The sequence below is a fragment of the Podarcis melisellensis genome (genome assembly GCF_964234715.1).
Source record: "Podarcis melisellensis genome assembly, chromosome: 7".
Classification (NCBI taxonomy): domain Eukaryota; kingdom Metazoa; phylum Chordata; class Lepidosauria; order Squamata; family Lacertidae; genus Podarcis; species Podarcis melisellensis.
In genome coordinates, this window is record NC_138539.1 from 71,258,345 (window position 1) to 71,280,167 (window position 21,823).

General features: G+C 42.3%; 1 protein-coding gene across 5 annotated transcripts in view; it reads left to right on the forward strand.

Moving 5' to 3' along the window:
* Positions 1-21,823, forward strand: part of CDH10 (cadherin 10) — a 396,417-nt gene that overhangs the window by 248,758 nt on the left and 125,836 nt on the right. The window contains exon 1 of one of the 5 annotated variants that reach the window (XM_081918200.1): positions 3,135-3,254. The exons of 1 other annotated variant lie outside the window; for it this stretch is intronic. The gene's annotated coding sequence lies outside the window, so the exon portion shown is untranslated. Of the gene's footprint in view, positions 1-3,134; positions 3,255-5,074; positions 5,311-6,075; positions 6,319-21,823 lie in introns of those variants that run through there. 3 more of the 5 variants (XM_081918201.1, XM_081918203.1, XM_081918199.1) reach the window with 3 other exon arrangements.

Consider the following 21,823-nt stretch of genomic DNA (forward strand, 5'->3'; position numbering starts at 1 on the left):
TGTTAAATGTTAATCAAGTCAGGCTAGCTGCCTGTTGAGATGATCATATGGGTGATGGGTCATTAAGAGATCAAAGGAAGGGGGGATACGAGCCAGATGTCAAAAGTGTGCGGCTCCTCCTCCAACTCTTAGAAAAAGCCTGAATGTTCAGAGCAGATTTTGTAGGGGTATGACCTAGAAGCAAAACAGCGAGCTGAAGAGAGGGAGAAGCAAGACTTTTTGGGGTGTGAACCCCTCTATTGCAGGTCTAAACCATTGAGCCTCTTGGGCTTGCCAGTCAGAAGGTTGGCAGTTCGAATCTGCACGACGGGGTGAGCGTCCCAGCTCCTGCCAACCTAGCAGTTCAAAAGCACACCAGTGCAAGTAGATAAACAGGTACTGCTGTGGCAGGAAGGTAAATGGCGTTTCTGTGCGCTCTGGCACTCGTCACAGTGGTTTAGTCCTGCTGGCCACATGACCAGGAAAGCTGTTTGTGAACAAACACTGGCTCCCTTGGCCTGAAAGCGAGATGAGCGCCACAACCCCATTGTCGGACTTAACCGTCCAGAGGTCCGTCAACTTTTACCTTACCTTTATGTGTTAACAAACCTTATATCCTAAAGACACCACAGTCTCAACTGTGCCTCATTTCCAAAAGGAGACACAAGCCCTCAGTAAGTGCCTGGAATCTCATGCCGCTTGGAGATTGGTGTGTCTTTGATCCGAGATTGGGGTGGCATGCAACAGTAGTTAACATCTCAATGTGCCCAAATCACAGCAATATTTGGCTCCAACTTGTCATTTAAATTTATGGACCTTGAAAAAATTCCACACTGCTGGGGTAGCACACTCTTTGATGACTGCCAATGGGTGAGCCTGGAGACTTGGGGAACTACTTTGAAGACAAAATGCCAGATATTTAGTTTATGTATGTGTTCTTTCTCACTCAGTGTGCTTTTGAGCTTGAGGTGAATGTCAAACCATTGATTCAGACCCTCTCCCCCCTCCTCTGGAAACATAATGGATATTCCTGATCATGATCCTTTATCAAACAGAAACACCCATTTTATGTTCATTCGACATAAAATGAGAATATTTTAAAATGTCAGTTTCCACACACAAAAAAACTCGTCACTGCAAGGATATTACTGCCCCTCTTAGCCATTTCTCATTTTAAACCAAGGCTGAGAAGGCCTGATCAAAGTTTAGCTAAATGCCAAGGTTCATCCATGGACAAATGTTGAATGATTTTAGGGGAAACAGTGTCTTTGAACATATGCAGAGTGTTTTTCTTTCACCACTGCCTTCAGGGATCAGTTAGGATGCAGGAAAGCTTCCAGGTGGGTTTTGGACCTTAGTTACAACATTATATTAATATTAATTAAATTAATCATTAAGTGGGGAAATATTATATTACATTTAATAATATAGCTCCTGGAGAGGCATTTTGGCATATTTTAAGAATCCACCCAGACAGAAATTTTGGCCCTGAAGAAGAGGACATGTCCTGGAAAAAGAGGATACATGGCAACCCTAGGACTGGGCTAATGTTTTCTATCTTTTCAGAGTGCTGTAATTGCCTTGGCAACAGTGTTTCCTCCCCTTCTAATAAGGAGCGTCTCCCCATCGTTCTGTCCGGACACTGAGGTCCAGCTCCGAGGGCCTTCTTGTGGTTCCCTCCCTGTGAGAAGTGAGGTTACAGGGAATCAGGCAGAGGGCCTTCTCAGTAGTGGCGCCCGCCCTGTGGAACGCCCTCCCATCAGATGTCAAAGAGATAAACAACAACCTGACATTTAGAAGACATCTGAAGGCAGCCCTGTTCAGGGAAGTTTTTAATGTGTGACATTTTAATGTATTTTTAATCTTTGTTGGAAGCCACCCAGAGTGGCTGGGGAAAGCCAGATGGCTGGGGTACAAATGAATTATTATTATTATTATTATTATTATTATTATTATTATTATTATTATTTATAACTTGTCACCTTCAGGCTACTTTGTTATGATCCCACCTTGTGGAAGTGCAGGTATTAACAGCAGAGACATGTTTGATGTTTTATTGTGTTTTTAATATTCAATGGGAGCCACCCAGAGCGGCTGGGAAATCCAGCCAGATGGGTGGGGTAATAGTAATAATAATAATAATAATAATAATAATAATAATAATAATAATAAGATGATAATTAGGGAATAGGACTGGCTTTTTTGCCCTCAGTAATGTTGACACATATTCCAATATGAGTGGCTTCATGGTTTTATGACATCACAAGGAACAGACTGGCTGGGATCACAATGAGAAGAAACGAAAAGGTGGTGTGTAGAATCGGTAAAAGGAAAAGAATTGCAAGGAAGGGCACTGTTAAAATGTGGGGTGGGGCTTTTTTTCAGACAGTTACCTTGGGACTAAAGACATCTGCCACATTTTCGTAAAATCACCCCTCAAAAAAAACACACAAAAACACACACACACACACCAAAAGGGGTCGTTTTCACAGCATGTCAAAATGCCCACAAAAAGCTTTGAGGTGAGGGATGATTCATGCATGGCACCTTGAGTTCACTGGAGGAAAGGAGGAGGAGTATGTTTTTTAAAAAAATAAATAAATATGCAGTGAAGCCCTAATTTGCCCCCCTTATCAGACATACTAGTAAATGTTGATAGCTAACATTTAGCATTTGCTCCATGCTACCTACTGACATTCACCAGCATGTATGAGAGGGAGGGGGGAATTAGGGCTGTGACAATTTTTCAAGATATCCTGGGGCATCAACATTCATATGAGAGTCTTAGCATTCACCATATCCAGGGCATTCACTGTTACATATACGTCACAAACAGATATATCACAAATTATGGCAGAAATGTTCATTGTCATGACTGTAGCTCATCCAGTTTCTTTGCCTGCACTGGTAACTGAAGGGTCAGGCAGTATCTCCCAGTGGACCAGAATTGCCCTAGCAGCTCTCAGTCCTTGATCCTTTTTCTGTTGCAGGTGTGCCATATTTCCTAAATTCAGCGCTCGCTAACTCCCAGTCCTGAGCTGCAGTAGCTGTTGCTTGAAGAGGCTGCTTTGACCTCATGCAACGGAGAGAAAGTGTGCAGGTCTGGTGCCTCTGTGAAACAGAAACAGAATAGGCTTTGCTGGGAACGCCTGTAGTTTCTGCAGGACTTCACATGGCTGACTCTGTCTGTGGAGAATTTACAAAAAACTGAGGACTGTTTCATTCCGAGCTTCGGGTAAATGGAGGGAAACGATTTGAGGAGGTGGACTGCTCAGGTATGTCTGTGTGACTGATGCAACTTGGAGTTAAAGGAAACAGAGAGAGTAAGGCAAGTGGCTGTGTGTCCTTGAGGAAAAGTGGTTGCAATTTTTGCCTTGCTTTTTTAAAGGAAAGACCAAGATTTTGAGGTGTCTGTTGTAGGGTGTGAAGCCAGCATGACTTAATAAGTAGGAACTGTGTTTTGATGTGTGATGTATCCCCTCCCCCCAGTTCCCTCAGATATTTTTCCTCCTTCAATTGAACTATTTGAAGTATACCAATTCTCGACACTTCAGTTGTAGCATTTATGGGTTTGTAGCTTGCTTCTCGTGGTGAATAGCTTTACAGGCAAGTTTTGCTTATCAGTTACAAGCAAATTTCCCTGCCTTTCCTCAGTGAAGCTTAGGGCAGAGTATGTGACTTTTTCAACATTATAGTCGCACAAATGTCACCCTGTCTCCTGTGTGCTGGTTGGGCTGTGAGATACTGTACTAGCTTGTCTAAGACCATCCCATTGTGTTGTGTGGTTGAATTTGAACTCAAGTCCGCCTACTCCAAATCCTAAAGTACAATCTACAATGAGGTAAGTATCACTATGTTAAATTATAATTACTTCTGAGTAAGTTGAAGGGGGATTTCAGCCCCAAACTCTTTGTTATACATACAGTGGGTTTCCCAGACTCGGATCCTTTACAGTGCTTACTTTTAGACAGAGATTTCAGTAAATTCCATGGCATTTACTCCCAGGCAAGTGTGTGGATTTCAGCCTTACCTGACTATTTTATTGCTTCTTCCTCGCCATCTATTTGTCAGGCATCAACTATGGCTAGCATCTTCTGACAAATACAGCATTTTGCTTGTGGTGTTTCCGCAGTTCTTCAAACAGGTGTAACTTTCTATTTGACAAGGGTGATGTCCCTACCTCAACCCAGAACAGCGCAAACCAGTGCCACCTCACCTTGTAGCTATGACTTCTATAAAACTGCAATGACAGAACGAGTTCTTACTTTGCAGGCACTTCAGCATGGGGGGGACAAGAAATGCATATTATGGCACAGTCCAGCTGTCCTCTGGTCAGCAATTAGAAGGCCACTTTGAGAATTGGATGGAGATGTTCAAAGCCAAGATAGCAAACTGACCTCCAAACGCAGCTTTTTGAGATAGTCCTAATGCGGCAGTTCTGATTCTTGCATATCCTATTATTGCCTTTGCTATGACTCCCATTCCTGATGGGTACTGATCTAGGGACTTCCAGCTGCTAATCACTATTCTATAGGTTACTTGTGCCCCATGTGACAAGTAATCTCGGATCTGTTCTCTTTTGACTTACAGGATAAAGGGCAGAATTGATCCTTGTTCATTCATTCATTCAGAGGGCTTCTAGGGATATACATTTGTTTGTTTGTTTATTATTCTGGCAAGTCTACTCTCTTTGTTGAGGCTTATTATTTAATAGGCGTTGTTTCCTTTTTTTGTGGGCCATATAGATACTACTGTGAGCTCTCACGGACAGGATCTGAAATATAACACATACACCAACAAATTAAATTATTAAATATGTCTATAGCCAATTTAAATTATGTGGTGGTGTGGAGCAAAATACAGCAGTACTTCACAGCCTACCTTATTGTTTGGAAAATTCCCTCCATCGTAAGTGGACACTTGAACCAATTCTCATATTTTAAAGAGGGTTTTTTTTAAAAAAAAAAAAATAAAAAATTCCTCATGGCACAGAGTGGATGGAGCAACACTGACATCCTTTGGCTTAGGCTTAGGGGAGTGTTTGCAGCATCTGCCCCCAAAGTGCCGTGGAGTCTCTGCAATTCTCTCTCTCTCTTTCTCTCTCCCACTCCTGAAGGTTTGGGTTCAGTGGAATCCAAGAAGGGATTGTGCTGAGTCCAATTTGTTGCATTAGGGAGCATCAACTGTTACAGATTTAATCTGCGCAAAGGATTACATCCGCAGAATGGAAAGCTACAGGGCGGCGATCCCAGTAAATGTTACCAACACAATGTGATGCCAGAGATCAGCTGGAACAAACAAAAAACAAACCAAACGCTGGACCCCAAAGAGGTCGGAATAACTCAAGTTTGTTTGGTGTGTGGGTTTTTCTTTTTGGAGGGGCAGAGGCTGCCAGAAAGGCGTCCAGTACAACTCGTTTCTTGCAATAACAGGGAGGGAAGCAAACTCATCGTAACATAGCTGAAGATGAGCAGCAGATAAACCCCGTCTCTCCCGGACCAGCCAGTTGAAGAGTGTGTATGAATTGGAAACACCAATTTCTTCGATATCATCTCTGAGAGGGCTGTAATTTAATTTGAGATGTGTGTGTGTGGGGGGGGTGTCTGTTGGATTTGACATGACAAGTGCCGCAGTCTCTCTTTCTCTCGGTGAGGAGGGAGGGAAATTAGCTATCTAACGAGGAAGTGTGGGGTGAGGGGGTTTTAAAAACAAACCAGAAAGAAAAGCCCAGGAGTGGCGGTGATGTGATTGTGTATTATTACAGCAAGCGGAATAGATGAACTGATTACCTTGGACTTGAAGCAGAAGAGTACCATTCTGTCAGGAGCAGGAGGAGGGAGTCTTCCATAGAAAGCCCTCCTTTCTTTCTTCCCCTCCCACCACATTCACTTGCAAATCACTGTGAGCCTGGAAAAAGCCTTCTCTTCCTTCCAGTCTGTGTAACCTTCCCATGGCAAGTGCTTCGCCTCTATCAGCAGAACCTCTCTCTCTCTCTCTCTCTCTCTCTCTCTCTCTCTCTCTCTCTCTCTCTCTCTTCCTGTGTGGTGGCTTTTTTCCTCTCTCTCTTTTTTTTTTAATCAGGCGCTCTGAATGAAAGCCAGTCAGAGAGGAGAGGGAGAGAGCGAGAGCGAATGCTCCCCCCCCTCGCCCCTCCTTTCCCTGCTGTCCAGAGTTAAGTGATGCTCGGAGAATAAGCCTGAATTAAATTCAAGTAGGATCAGTCTTGCGGGGGGAGAGAGAAATAGGAGAAAACCACTAAAACAAAGAGGAAGGAAGCTATTGCAATTATCCCACGGCTTTGCATAGGTTGTTGGACGCTACTTCATTCTCGGCAGAAAGGTAGGAACGCTCTTGCTTCTAGCTTTCATTATGTGTGTGTGAGAGAGTTTGTTAACAGCAGTGTGGGTTTATTGTGACAACAGCAGAGATCTGAAAGATGTAACTTTCTCCAGGATTGCATGATGGTCGTAAGAGAGAAGTTATGTATATATATGTATATGCATGCAGCCCAGGTAGAATTGCACATATACAGTATATATATCTGTGCAATTCTAGCTGGGCTGCGTTTCTACCTGCTCAAGAATGACAGAGCTATGCAGTTTGCAAAGCCGGTTCATTAACTGCCAAGCTAGAGTCAGAGAAACATATAATTCCTTACAACACACAGCCCACTGGCATTTTGCTGTTGTGAAGGAATTGGTAGGAGGGTAACCAGGAGGGAGATAAATTCTGTGTGCACTTGAAAAGCTTAATCTCTCACAAGGGTAACTATCATGGTCAGAGCTTCAGTTGCAAACGCACAAGCCAGGTCTTGAAGGATAATGGCTTTCTTTTTCCATCAATAACACTATCATAGTTTTCCTCCTCCTTCTGAATAATATCTCACTGTGAAATGTGACACACACACACAGTGTGAATCCTGCTTCAGGCTACTCCTTGTAGACAGTGGGGATGGATTGATGCACATGGGCTAAACTTATGCGCCTGTCTTGATGGCTTGTAGGATACGCAGAGAATGCTAAGCGTGTGTACCCATCCCGCTTTGTGTACTTGAGAAAGAGTAAAGCAGTGTGTGTGAGAGAGAGAGAGTGAGAGAGAAAGATAGCACGTTATGTGGGAATACAGGCAGCAGTTGTGCGAGTCTTTACTGTCGCTGCTGCAATAAAATCCATATTTGATGTGGTGTTAAATTAATGCAGCATGCTGCAAGTCCCCATCCGTGCTCCTGACAAGTCACCGTTGGTGGCATTGTCAGCTGCTCTTACGGCTGCGCTGCAAAAATTAGCAGCAAGCGAACGTGCGACACGGTGCCAGATGTAGCCACCTAAACCTAACAGGGCTTTTAGCATAAAGGATGCCACCGACCGCACATGCGGTCTGTGACAAACAGCAGCCAGTGGAACCTGACCTATCATCTTTGTTTGCTTGCACACAAATGGAGCCATTTCCTCTTGTCCTCATCTTTCACTCTGGTAAAGGAGAGAGAGAGAGAGAGAGAGAGAGAGAGAGAGAGAGAGAGAGAGAGAGAGAGAGAGGAGCATCTGTGTTGTTCAAAACTGCATATCCATTACTTCCAAGATGCTTGGAGGAGCATTATTTTGATTCTCTCTGTGTGACATACTGAGAGAGGTGGGAGGGAGGAAGGAGAGAGCATCTACTTCATTTTTGTGTGTGTGTGGCAGCTGGCTTCATATGCATATCTGGCCAAATTTTGGCTTGGGGTTCAGTACCAAATTTCCAAATGATCTCCTTTCAGAAATGTTTTGTTCTTGAGAGCTGCTGCTCAACACTCTTGCATATCACCGTGCATGCTAATATGCTTTCATCCGAAATACCTTCCTCTGCTGTGATTGGTTTTTTTGTTTTTTAAATGTTCCAAAGGGAAATTGCATGAGAGCGAAAGAAAAGGTGGATGTAAAGCTGGCTGAGAGGAAAGAATGAGTGAGAGAAGTTCTCTACTCTGAGGAGAAGAGACTCCTCTAGATTCATGCCCTCAGTGTGGTTGGGTGAGGAGAGAGATGCTGTGTTTTGGAACATAATCAAATTACCTGGTTCTAGCTCTGCAAACTCCTCAATTTCAAGCCTGCCCTGGTGAAGGAATCTGATTTACTGTGCAATGTGTTTCAGTGAGGGTGGGTGACCGTTCCATAATGCAATGCCTCTCTTTTAAGATTTTAGTTGGTTCTGAGTATCAATATGGCATTTAAATAAATGGATTTAATTTTATTAGAGGCTCAATGTCACAACAAATGACGTCACTTACACTGTTTTCATTTTATGTTTGTCATACCATATGATTGATTGGGGGGGTAACTATGGGGGAGAATACAGCTCTTGCTGCTTTCTTTGCACTCATTTTATATTGGCACGCCTGTCTCCAATTTAGGTTGGCAACTTTGGGTAGAACAGATTAGTCTTAAAGGCATAGCCTTTTCCTTGTAGCTATCATGGTATGCAAATGTTATGTGTGGGCATACATAAGAAATGTTTGACAGTGTATTGATTTTTATTCAGAGTTGCAGTCATTTGTTACTTCAAAAATATGTAGGAATCTTCCCAGTACAGGAATACATAGCTTGAAAAGGTTTCGAGTGCCAAAAACAGAAGTGCAATTTTTAAAAATTGATACACTACACATAGTGCCATGGTCCCTAGATGAGCATCATTTCTCTTGTATTATATTGTCCAAAGTAATTTGTTGTTAAAGTTAAAAGCAATCCAGGGAGCTCTGCAATGAATGTGGCTGTTAAACAAAGACTATATTGTTTCATCTTTCTCATTAAAAGACTCAGTGCCGAAGATAGAGAGGGTTAATTTGAAAATGGTAAGCATTTCTAGCACTCAGAAAGTCATTTCCTGATCTCAACGTGATATCTTAGGGAAATAGGTGATGAGGGTCTCTCTCTCTCTCCCCCCTGCAATACTTGCTCAGATGACTTATTGTCTAGATATTTTTGATTAAAAATCTTTTCTTTTTGTGTTTTTTTTTTAAAAAAATCATCCCATATAATGCCACTAGGCTGCAGCAGTAGCTCACAAGGGTCAGTAAAGGGTTGGACGACTGCTTGAGCAAGTGTTAACAAAGTGACATGCCTTGTATCATTGTATTAAGTACTGTCCATTTGTCAATTGATTCATTGTCAGTGATTGAAATATTCTGCCCACTCTCCTCATTGGACTCCTCCACAAGTTCTGGCTTCTATGTAACACCAGTGTTGGCCCAGATGACCTGGAGAAAGCAACAGAGGGAAGAGACAGAGACATCCAGAACAACTTATGCAACATACATCTCAGCTATAAAATTTCCACTGTAGATGCACCAGAGTCTTTCTTATTTAATAGGCTACAGGGAGACTGCTTCACATCTTAGTTAATTCTGCAGAAAGACCAGATTTTGAACAAGAAACCATCAGGTGAAGGACTCTTTATAGCTGATCTGAAAACTTTACAGGTGCCCCAAAAGAAATGACATGTAGGATTTAATCCATTGTGGATCTCTACACACTGGAGACCAAAGAATCCCCACAAGGCGCGTGGCAGCATTGAAGCAGAAAGCATAAGTGAGTCCTTCCAGTTTCCATGCTTTGGGGACAACATCTCAAAGGGGAGTCACACATCTGCTGCAAGCTATCTTTGCTTCACAGGCCTCCTCATGGGAGAGAGCCACGATTTGCCCCTTTGCTCATCTTCCTCTTCTTGCTTTTTCACTTCCACATAATGTTCAAAGCAATCCATCAGGATACTCTGTACAATGAGGTGCAGTTGATACTACTGAAAAGGCAGAACAGGTGATAAATAGAATCATAGACTTGTAGGGTTGGAAGAGACCATGAGTACCATCCAGCCTCACCCCCTGTGATGAAGGAATCATTTGCCCAATGTGGCTCTGGAACCCATAACCCTGAGATTAAGAGTCTTATGCTCCGCTGTCACCTCATTTGGCATGTATTCTCTGATCAGTCACTCAGGTTTGATGTCGGAGGTTAACTTTAGACAGTACTGAAGTTAATGATGCTAAGAGTTCCATCTTGTAGGGCCTTCTCGGTCATGATTCCCTGAATGTGGAATTCCCTTCATTGGAGTCAAATAGACTCCCTCCTCTGATAACATTTTACCAGTTGAAGACCTGTTTATTCTGCTTGGCCATTGAGGGCTCATCATCTGCTGTTGTGTGACTATGCCATCTCCTGTTGTTGGCTGTTTAGGGAAGCTTTTAATGTTTAGCAGATTACTGTATTTTAATATTTAAATTTATTTTATTTTAGTATTTTAATATTTTGTTGGAAACCACCCAGCATGGCTGGGGAAACCCAGCCAGATGGGCGTGGTATAAATAATAAATTATTATAAAATTATTATTATTGGCTTTCTCTATGTTATTATTATTTTATGGTGCTTTTTGTTGGTCGTCTATTCTGTATTCTAACTCTGTGGCACCCTGGGAAGTTCAGTTGAAAAAGATGGTCTAAAAATATGAGTGATATATAGTGTTAGTCACAGAAGACCAACTGAAATCAAAAGACTTAAGTTATTGATGATTTCATTGGATATCACCTATGATAGAGCAAAAATAAATACATTCACATGCAACATGTACATAGGCTTCCCCCAAAACACATTTGAAAACTCTTCCTATTACTCTGTCATATCCATTTGTACCTGGGTTTTCATCTCAGAATTAGAAATGTGCTTGAATACTTTCAGGAAGAAATACAGGATACACACACATGCTCCCAAGTGTATAAGCTATACTTTGCCACTGTTGAGAAGTAGAAAATTTGTGGACTCCAAGGGTCTTCTTTGCGGCCTGCACAAATTCTGCCTCCCATTTGAAAGGCATTCCTTATAATTTGAACATACGATAGTAAAGAAATTGCAGGGTTACTTGATGCTGAACTTGTTTCCCACCACAGGTTTAAGCATCTAAAAAATATAGCCCATCCTTCAACGAATGAATTCACTAAACAGGTCAATGAAATGATGGACAGAAGAAGTCTTAAGACTGAGACCTCTCAACCCATAAATTGTGTTGGTTTTACATGATCTTCTAGGTTTCCCGCCTCCCTAGCTCCATTACTGACTGTTTATAGCAAATGCGGTTGGGGAAATTGGAACTGGTGTGGTGTTATCAAATAAGTTAGAAGACCAGGTGTATGACTGATACGTTTTGGAAGCAGATGTGTTTTTCTCCTATCTTATCTAGTATAACCCCTAAACTTTGCATCCCAGTACTTTCTCAGTGCAGTAGACTATTTCTTCCCGAGTATGAAACTTTTTTCATTTTTTTTTAATATGGAGATGCTTGTTCTACAAACTGAGGCCCTCATTCCAGACTCACTCACTCATGTGGTATCTAATTATTGCCTCAAAATAATGAAATATACAGGGCACACAGTTAAACCCAAATTAAGCATGTTTAAGTTCCACTGGTGTCATTGGTAGATAGTTCAATTTAGGCTTGCATTTTCTATTAAGTCCAAAGAGACTTAAAATGCTAACCTTTGACTACAACATGCCTATAGCGAGCAGATCTGCTTTTTTAAGAAGTCTCAATTCTGGCTTGACTGGTCCAAGGTATCAGAGCTGACCTCCCTGCTAAAGTAACTTGGATTATTTTGATGCCACTGTGAAACTGTGGTTTGAAAAACCCAACCACCAATAGCTTTCTTTGCACTATAATCTCAACCTTTTATTTAATAAAGGGGATTGTTTTGGGTGAGAACCCATTTATTTTCCCTCAGAGACTATTGAGCATCTAAAAAAATCAAGGCCATAGGTTATTTTGCTTGCTGGTAAATTTGGCCCTGAATTAGGCTGATTTCTTGCTTCTTATCCTTTAGCACATTTGCTAATCCATGGAAGTCCATCGTGTTTTTCACTGTGTGCCTGCCCTAAACACAATTAAGGGGAATCGATTCATTGCAAACAGTATTACCTGCAAGTAAGTGTGCTTGGAGAACAGCCATTTTTGTTGAGAAATCTTTTAAATCAAGGCCTATTGAACCGTTCAATACATTTACACTGCTTCACATACTTCTAATCAGTTTCAGATATGTTTAGTTGCCAAAGTTCTGAACCTAGATCTTCCTAGAAACTGTAGGATTAGGAAAATGCAGGGAAATGGAGGTGGAGTTTTTGGAGGAAGCTATGGGAATTCAGTTGTTTTTAGACGGTCTACAATTTGTGCTTCTATGCTCCTTATTCCACCTGAAATACTGGTTTTAACCAGGTTCAGACACTTTTATTGTCATGATTGTCAACTGAGGTACCTGGAACCTAGAACTTTGTAAGTAAGCTTATTTATCTGCAACAAAGAATGACCAGACAGAACCCAGTGACAGCTGAACCATTCAGATTTTGTAGTGTAGGTGTTCCCATCCCTTACGCCACACAAACCTCCATAGACTTTTTGTCAAAATGGCAATAGACTTTGGGAAGCATGGTTTAGATAGATCGATTATTCCTTCTTTAATATAACACATATAATTATAGTAAGAACTCTCGTGTAGGAAGTAATACAGTCTTGTTCAGACAGTACCCCTTCAGACTACTGAGGAACGGAACACACTTCAATTGTATCCCTGTTTTCTTTCTGTTTTTCTGTTTCCTTTTTTTAAAGGCCCACAATCCCTTATACTGGCACATCAGGGCTGGAGTCTGTCTGAATCCTCTTCTACATGTGAATAACTTTCCATTTGTGTTGTTTTTTAATGCATGGGTGCATTTGAAATGCAGAGCCCCACCCACCCACCCACACATTGCAAATAGGTATTATTCACACGGGACTGTATCAGATGATTATTCTGACTGTATAAATTGGCCAGGCTAAGGCTTAACTCTTATGAGAGTGGCATGGTTGGCAATCCCATTGCCCCCCACAGAGATACAGTGTTGCATAAACCACGCAGGAGGGAAGGGGATAATGAGAGATGAACCACTCCAACCTCACCTGCCCATTCTACCTCTGATGTTTCCGCAGTCCTGTCCGCATAAATATGTCCTTAGTCTGTGCTTTCTACATTATCTTGTTGCTAAACAGGCAAGAGATGGAACCGTGTCAATCTCCCATACCAAGAATCGGGTCTGAGTCAGCTGTTAAGTTGCATTCCAATTACTCACATATTCTGTTTCTTTAATTTACAATCTGCATCCATTTCTGGTATCTTGCTAGAAGCAGCTCTCCCCCCCTCCTTTTTTTTTAAATGCCTCCCAGGACTGTATGTGGAATAGATTCTTGTGCATTCAGTTGATAAGGAAGAATTGTGTGCTGCAGGTGGCACGAGTGCGGGAAGTATCTTTTGAGATATTGCTTCGCTTGCTCTAGCAGAGTGGATAAGATTGGAGAAGCAGCTTCTGAACTAAAGGCTGCTAGTTGGCAGTGTGTAATATTTTCTCAGCACCAGTAGCTTGAGTCAAGGGAATATAAAACATGGAGTGAGGTGAGGGAATTGCCTCTACATATATGCTTCCCCCACCTACCCAGCAACATGCTACTGTCTTTCTGAACTTTCTTTGTTGCCAACATAAACTTTATACTTTCTCTCCTTTTTTGTGTGCAGTGCACATAAATCAAAATATGAAAAGAAAATGGTTGCTGCAAAGCAGCCTGTGGAAAAAAAAGAAATCCTATCAGGAAATGAAACGGCCAAAAAATCTTCCAGGTTTTGCTAGTGCTCAAAAGATAAAGGACTTTTTTTTGTTTTGTTTTGAAGAACAAAGAAGTCATTGCACCATTTTGGATTCTATGCATTTTTATATCACTATATATGCATTATTATTATTATTTTGCTATTATGATTTTATCATCGGCCACGTCGTGTGCTACAGGCTGACTGTATTACATTTATCCTATCTTGATGCTTTGTGTCACCCTATAAACAATATAGAATACCTCTCTTCAGTGTGCCTAGACTGCATGATTTTAAATTTATGTAGCCTTATAATATTTGCAGATGTTATAACACTCAAGCTTTTAAGTCATAAATGGTTGGTGACAATGCAGTCCTCTCTCTTGGGGGCAAAGCATTCAAAATATGTTGAATAACACGACACTTGTTTCAGTTTGCATATGCATAATGCTTTTGTCCTGATTTCATCCTGATTTCATCCTAACCATTAAAATTGCATATGAGAGTGTCTGTTAATTAAATGGACATTTGAATAGTTATGACCCAATCCTAATTATAAACATGAATACATCCTATAATCTGTTTTGCAAATTGGGTTATAGGGTGTTCATATTATTTCACTGTGTTTACTGCAAAAATACTCCACCGGGGACCATTTATGACTATCTTCCCATTACATATTACATGCTATCATTTGTCATCAGCACCTACCACTCTGGGGCATATCTAGCCAAAGTTAAGCACATTTAACTCCCATTTATATGCAGACTAGGGCTGGATCTAGGCTGGATCCAGAAACATCAAAAAAGCATTTCAGTTAAACACATTGTAAACTTTGTATGAGAAATCGGGTTGGCAAGAGCGGAACCCCACAGCGCCATCTGGTGTCATTGTGTTAGAATGCCTAAAGCAAGGCATATAAAGCTTTTTCTTTGCCAGTGTAGCTGAGCCCTAGGAATATAATGTCATCAAACATAACACATAGTTCATCCAGTTGGTGTGGGATAGAGGCAGTGCTTTTCTTCAGGGAGTACGCAGTACCAGCATCATTTTTTGTTGTTGTTAAAAAGCATGGCACTTACTGTAACAACTTAATGGTGAGTTGTTGCTGTTGTTGTTGTTTAGTCGTTTAGTCATGTCTGACTCTTCGTGACCCCATGGACCAGAGCATGCCAGGCACTCGTGTCTTCCACTGCCTCCCCCAGTTTGGTCAAACACATGTTAGTACCTTCGAGAACACTGTCCAACCATCTTGTCCTTTATCGTCCCCTTCTCCTTGTGCCCTCCATCTTTCCCAACACCAGGGTCTTTTCCAGGGAGGCTTCTCTTCTCATGAGGTAGCCAAAGTATTGGAGCCTCAGCTTCAGGATCTGTCCTTCCAGTGAGCACTCAGGGCTGATTTCCTTCAGAATGGATAGGTTTGATCTTCTTGCAGTCCGTGGGACTCTCAAGAGTCTCCTCCACCACCATAATTCAAAAGCATCAATTCTTTGGCAATCAGCCTTCTTTATGGTCCAGCCCTCACTTCCATACACCACTACTGGGAAAACCATAGCTTTAACTATGCGGACCTTTGTTGGCAAGGTGATGTCATGGCAGTCATGGTGAGTACCGGCACCTATTTTTCTAGGACAAAAGCACTGGATAGAGGCACAGATAGAGGAGGCTCTGAAAACCCACATCATACATCAATTAAAACTAGGGACCGGTTTACAAAATACAAATTTGTTTGATGCTCTTTAGGGAATGACTTTGTGGGTCAGTCTGTAAGAGGTTACCCTATGGCGGCAGGGGGTGGGGAGGAAGAAAAAAACATGTCCATCAGGGGTTCTGTCTGTGTTTGTTTTTGCACAACTGTAAGAGTTGGGTGTGTCACAGTGGGAGGTGCTAGTTCCCAGCAAAGTCAAACAAATGCATTGTACAGAAAGAAAGCTTGTTCTATTTCATGTGCCCAGTGCCACATTTTACAGAGGCCATTAACTGAATCCTTCCCCTCCTCTCTCAGCTCTTTGTCACATATGCACTGTGCCTATCACACACTACCCCTCTAGGAAGGTGTGTATCAAACTCTGGCTGGGCACAGCAGTGAGACTTTACAGAGCAGCAGAGATGCTCTGCAACATCCATCTTTTGCATTTTTGACTTATGATTGCTGATATGTCCATTTGGTCCCTTTTCGGGTAGGTGGCTTTTCGGATGAGCCCCTGGTCCTCCCTGCCAAACCGGCCTATTGCAGGCTGGATTGTATTGCTGCCACCAAATGGGCCAATTGCAGCAGAAGTAAGGGGGCATTCTCCTGGGCGTCCCCCTGGCCATGCGCAGGGGAAGTTTAAAGGCCCTTGATGGTGGGGCCTTTTGGCTTTTTCTCTCACTGTGCCGGTTCTTCCACCCACCTTCCTTCAGATTAGGATGCTTGGACCTTGCTATGGAGAATGTCGGTCACCTAACCTTCTCAGGGTTGGGCAGGAATTTCCCCCTCTTGGTTAATTGGCACCACCATTTGGGTTTTCACCTACCTCATAGCAATCGTCACAACTTTGTAAGGTGGATAGGCATTGGGTAAGCCTAGATTTGGTTGGAGGGGTGGCTGTAGCCTCTTCCTACCCCTCCACGGCTCAGGGTATCGTGTTAAAAGGTTCCAGGAGGAGTGGCTTCTGTCCAATGCCCAGGCGGGGGCTAGGGCCATACTATTCCTCCAATGGGAACCTCTCAGGGGATTCCCCAATTTGACATAGATCATAGGGTGTGCCCCCCACCAGCTGCATCCCTAGAAACCCTCCCAGTAGACAGGCAGGAGTGACATGTGCAGTTGATTACCGCAATGCCTATGGCCAAACCTCACATCTGTAACCAATAAAGTTGTGGCCTTACTTGATCCCAAAACCAATATCTTGTGTGGTGTCTTGGGGAACGGGGTGATCATGCAAACACATTTGAGTCATTACTTGACGCTGCCTTTATCAACAAATGGGAAGTGTCCTTTTGGCCATTTGTGTTTAGAACTTATCTGCTGTTCTCCTGAAGGGATCCCATTTTTGACTCATTTTTTATGGTTTCCATACATTGCTCATTCCCTCTCCTACACACAATCCAGTTTGTCTTGACTTTATAAACAGGTCATATTTTGAATTCTCCTTTAATGGGACTAAGTGAAACTTTGGTGGCAACCATACTTGATTTGTGGGCTGAAATTGCCTTGGTGGGTAATAGGTTGTTCGGGCCTCTCTTGGATATCAAACCTAAATGTTCACATTGTTGGCATTTTACCTTTGATAACCTGGTTCCTTCCAGACGTTTGGTGCTCTTCCTATTAGCCCCAGCCAGCATGGCCATACAGGTTGTGACTATTGGGAGTTATAATCCAAAACACTTGGAGGGCACCGGGTTGGTGAAGGCTGCAAACTATGCAGGCTCTTCCTCTTGCTTAGCTGTTTTAATGCTAGCTTGCATGCAGTCATTTTATGCATGAACTGGGTCACAGCATGCATTTGTGGAATGGCCCGCAAACTGGATTCCAGAAGGGTGGATAAAGTTTAATTAGAATGCTTAATTCACTGAGAGAAGCAACATAAAATGCACACTGCAACTTGCTATTGTTAACTGCATTATTTTTAGATGGCGTGCTCTTATGAAAGGAATGGAAGTGAAAATATCAGATGAAAAATTACTACATTTTTTCCTCTAGTCTTATAATTCTGCAGTATGCCAGGTTATTAAATTTATCAGCAATATACCTTGGTTTTGAAGGAATTTTTTTCTGAGCCAAGGCAAGCAAAGTGAACTTTTGGGAACTGGGACTGTATAGCTATATCTGCCAATCTGCTTGCATGTATAAAAGAGCATTTTGCTTCTGTGGATGTGCAATGGGCTCAAATGGCACTTTTGCAAACCAAGATTTTCTTAGGAGTCATAATAATCCACCTATCTTCTTATAACCTTACAATTTGTGTTGGTTCATGTGTTTGATTGGCCCTGTAATTCTCTTTCATAGCACAGGATAGAGCCAACGTTCCTTGCTCCACAACAGTACATAACATATTGTGTGTGTGCCTAATTTCCTTTGGCAAAATATTTTCAAATATGTAAAAACATGTAACATGCCATTTTGAAAGGTTAAAAAAGAATCACATTTCTTCTTAACAGATGCAGAGAAAAAGGAAGGGAGAAAAAGACAGAGTAAAACATCTGTTGTCTCTCAACATTTTTTCTCCAGGTGTAGTAGTAATAATAAGTTCCATCTGTCTGCAAACTGTTGCCAGTCAGACCTCTTCATGCACTAGCTTCCAAGTGAACTGCTTGCTTGTCCAAGGTGGGGAGGGACTCATCCTCTTTGTCACCAGAGTAAGAGTAATACAGTCATACCTTGGTTCTTGAACACCTTGTACTTGCACATTTTGGCTCCTGAATGTCGCAAACCTGGAAGTAAGTGTTCCAGTTTGAGGACATTTTTCGGAAGCCGAACATCCGACACAGCTTCTGTTTGACTGCAGGAAACTCCTGAAGTCAATCAGAAGCCACGCCTTGGTTTTCGAACACTTTCGGGAGTTGAATGAACACCTGGAATGGATTAAGTTCAAGAACCAAGGTACCACTGTACCAAGTTGTATAAGCATGTGAACTGGCCCATCAGATAAAAGATCTCAGGATTGCCAGTAGTTATTGTCAGTCCTTTGGTGAATTTCAACGTCCAGGTACCATGTGCCTACTGTTAGTCTCTGTTTGCCACTGAGCTGTGCTATGGAGTCACAAGACTCTGTTTACATTCCACACATTCCATATTATTGGAAGTCTCATGGGAGACAGATGTGACGTACTGGTTTCCTGTTCGTTTGTTCGTTTGTTCTTTTGTTGTTCAGTTGCTCTCTGTTTTCATAGAGAGAGGATGTATATTTCTTTGCTGTCTGCATAGTAAAAAATAAAGCAAAGTGATGTAGCCATAAATCTCATCACTTCCCTGTGCTGAATGGGAATGGTCCTGAAGCCTCATCAAAGGCTCAGGTTGTTAATTATCGTTGGGGGCAATTCCGAAGGCTCAGTCGGAGGAAAATGAGCTTTATCAGCTTGGCTCAGTGGAGATCCCGACACCTACCACCCCACAGGTGACCTCTGACCAAAAGACCACTCAAGATGACATTGTATGGTTCAATTTAGGTCACAACCTTATTGATCACAACCGTAAGAGGTTTGGCAAAGGCATTGGGTAACAACCAGCATCATCATGCCCAACTGCTGGATAATTGAACCGGGGGTCAGACAAATGTTGAGGAGGCCCTACGACATGCATAAAATAGGTGCCACCTCACAAGAACAACCAACTCAAGAAGTGCTATGGCTCTAGCCTGGGTGTCTGGACAGAAACATCTCCTCCATGATCCCTTTAATGGGAAACCCCTATCCCCTTGGAGGGGCAGGCAGAGACTTATATCCTCCCCTCCAACAACTTGTTTTCACCCAATGTCTTCCCTCCCAGAGCTGTAACAATTGCTACGAGGAAGGCAAAAAACAAAAACAAAACCCCAGGTTGGCCAACAGCTCCCTGGCCCTGAATATGGTGGCCAATTAACTCCATAGCAATGTGTAGTTACAAGCACAGCAACATGGAGGGTAGGTAACAAATCCAGGAATGATTGCAGTGCCCCGTGAGATGCAGGCCTACTTTTATCCCTACAGGAGCGGACCTGAATGAAGTCTTTGGTGGACCCTGTCAGGTCTACCCCACCCCCCAGTTAGGGTTGCCATATTTTGAAGAGCAAACAAGAGGACACATTTGCCAACTTCTCCTTTTAACTATGGATTGTTATGACAGCTCTCATTTTACATCCCCATGGAAAAGAGGATGTGTCCTGGGAAAAGAGGACATATGGCAACCTTACGAATGAGCCCACCTCTGAGCCCAAGATGGGCCATTTTTTCAGGAAGGCCAATTCAAATGACCCAGCCCAGAGGCCAGAAGCAGGGCTAGTCGGGCATTTCAGGAAGCGGGGTTATTCAGACATTTCTTGGGTTTTTGTATCACACTAAGCCAGACCATGGCATTGTGCGAATGCGCAAGCATACAGAAGACATCATGCTCAGTTTGATCCTTCCTGCTTGTTGCCTACTGTGCCACACTAAAACATGATGTGGCTTAGTATTTTGTCCAGACATCAGTTTGTGGCTTACCTTTAGGCAGACTAACCATGTGCTGTTACCCAAGTTTGTCCTATAATTTATAACTGGTGGGGTGTCCAGGAAACTATGAGCTTCAGTTAGGATATCATGCTGATCCATACCTTGGATCTCAGCAAAAAGGCTGTGTTCTTGAAATATACTCAGAGTCGAGAGTGGATTTCATGCTCTTTATTCAGCTCATAGTGGTGAGGAGGAATGAAAGTCCCCTCAAAGTATCTGCTTTATATACATTATTTACACAATGGGCTGTACGTGATTGGCTAATTCCGGAATTCTCCTATTGGCCAATCAGGTTGTGGATTCACTTCCATCTGGAGCCAGATTGGGTGGCTCCTGCAGACCAATCATACTGCTGCATTGTTCTAGGACCAATCAGACTGCTGCATTCTGAATCCTATTGTTCTAGGACCAATCAGACTGCTGCATTTTGGATCCTATTGTTCTAGGACCAATCAGACTGCTGCATTTTGGATCCTATTCAACTCAGTACATAACACCTCTCCTCTCCCGGAGACCACAATTTCATGTATTTGCATAATTCAGCTTTTGATGATGTGTGAAACTGGCTTATTAAATCTTCTTCTCTCATATTCCAGGCATTACATTCTGTTCTCACCTCCTACCTGGTTGCAAGTTTTTCCCATTCTATGCCCTTGAGTTATTATGGGACTGGCTTTTTAAAGCTTTTTACCCTACAGACTTTTCTTTTGTTGTTGGGGGTGGGTGGGCAATTGTGTTTATTTTGGGGTTATCCTGAATCTGCCAGTACTTCTGCCTTGTGTATCAGTTGTTGTATAGCACTCCAGTTGGAGAACAGCCTTTACCAAAGGTGTCATGGGCTTTGAAGACACTCAAACTCAGGATGCAAGGGAGAAACATGTTAGGAGGAAGACACGCTTAGCAAATGTACACCGTGATCAACTCTCTCCCGGAAACCAATGTCCCCACTGTGAAAGGATGTGTGGATCCAGAATTTACCTCCACAGTCACTTACGGACTCATTGTTAAAACTGTGTTCATGGAAGACAATCTTATTTGGCTACCTGTGCTCGCCAAAGAAGATAGAAGTTCAACTCTGAGAAAACCTGAATCAATATTAGCATGTAGACTTTAAAACTTGTTTTTTATTCAGTTAGTAAAGTATTTATATACTGGCATAACTTCAAATCACCGGGGCAGCGTACAACAACACAAAAACATTTAAAAGCAATACAAAGCGGTGGTTAAAATAACTGGCTACCTGATGGGTTTTTTGAAAGACGACATAGGCCTCTTGCAATTTAATATTGAATATATACTAGAACAGGGCTTTGAACCGTGTTTCGAATCTTGCCTCCCCTACAGAAACTTGAAATTGCACCCCTGCTGGTAACACAGGGCATTGCAGCAGTGATGTGGAGAGTCATAGCCCTGTATAGGAGAGAGACATCATAGCTAAAATAGCCCTTGCTCTCTGAAGCAAGTTCTGGTTAAATATACACCTTTTGCAGTTTTAAAGTCTTATGCACTTTGACCTTTTTTTGGGGGGGGGATTCCTCCTCTGATGGAGAATGTGCTACATAGCTGTCCGTTAATGCTAATCTTCAGTTAGTGACAAAATGCAAGCATAAATTTTAAAGGACGTTGGCGGGGGAAGAGAGAGAGAGAGACTAATGGATACATGGGGAATGAAGTAGATTCATTTTATTTTCTGTAAGTCATAGGCCAGATCTACTTTTCTAGAGATTAGCTCTGACTATGAATATCTACTGCAGGTAGAGTTAATTCTTTAAAAAAAAAAAAACTAACAACCTGAGAGCATTAATACTTATATAGACATAGATTTAGATTATGCACAGTTTTGACATGTTCTTCTTTGCCTTAACTGGCCTTAGATGAGTTTACTGCTTAAAATAGACTGAACAGAATATTATGGCATGGGAACTAGGTGGGGGAAGATGCAAGGGTGAGCCTGACTATGGGTATTTAGGTAGATTTGTGCAATAAGCTACCAACAGGGTGACAGTGTGTTTTAGGAGCCAGTGTGCCATACCCAAACATTTCAA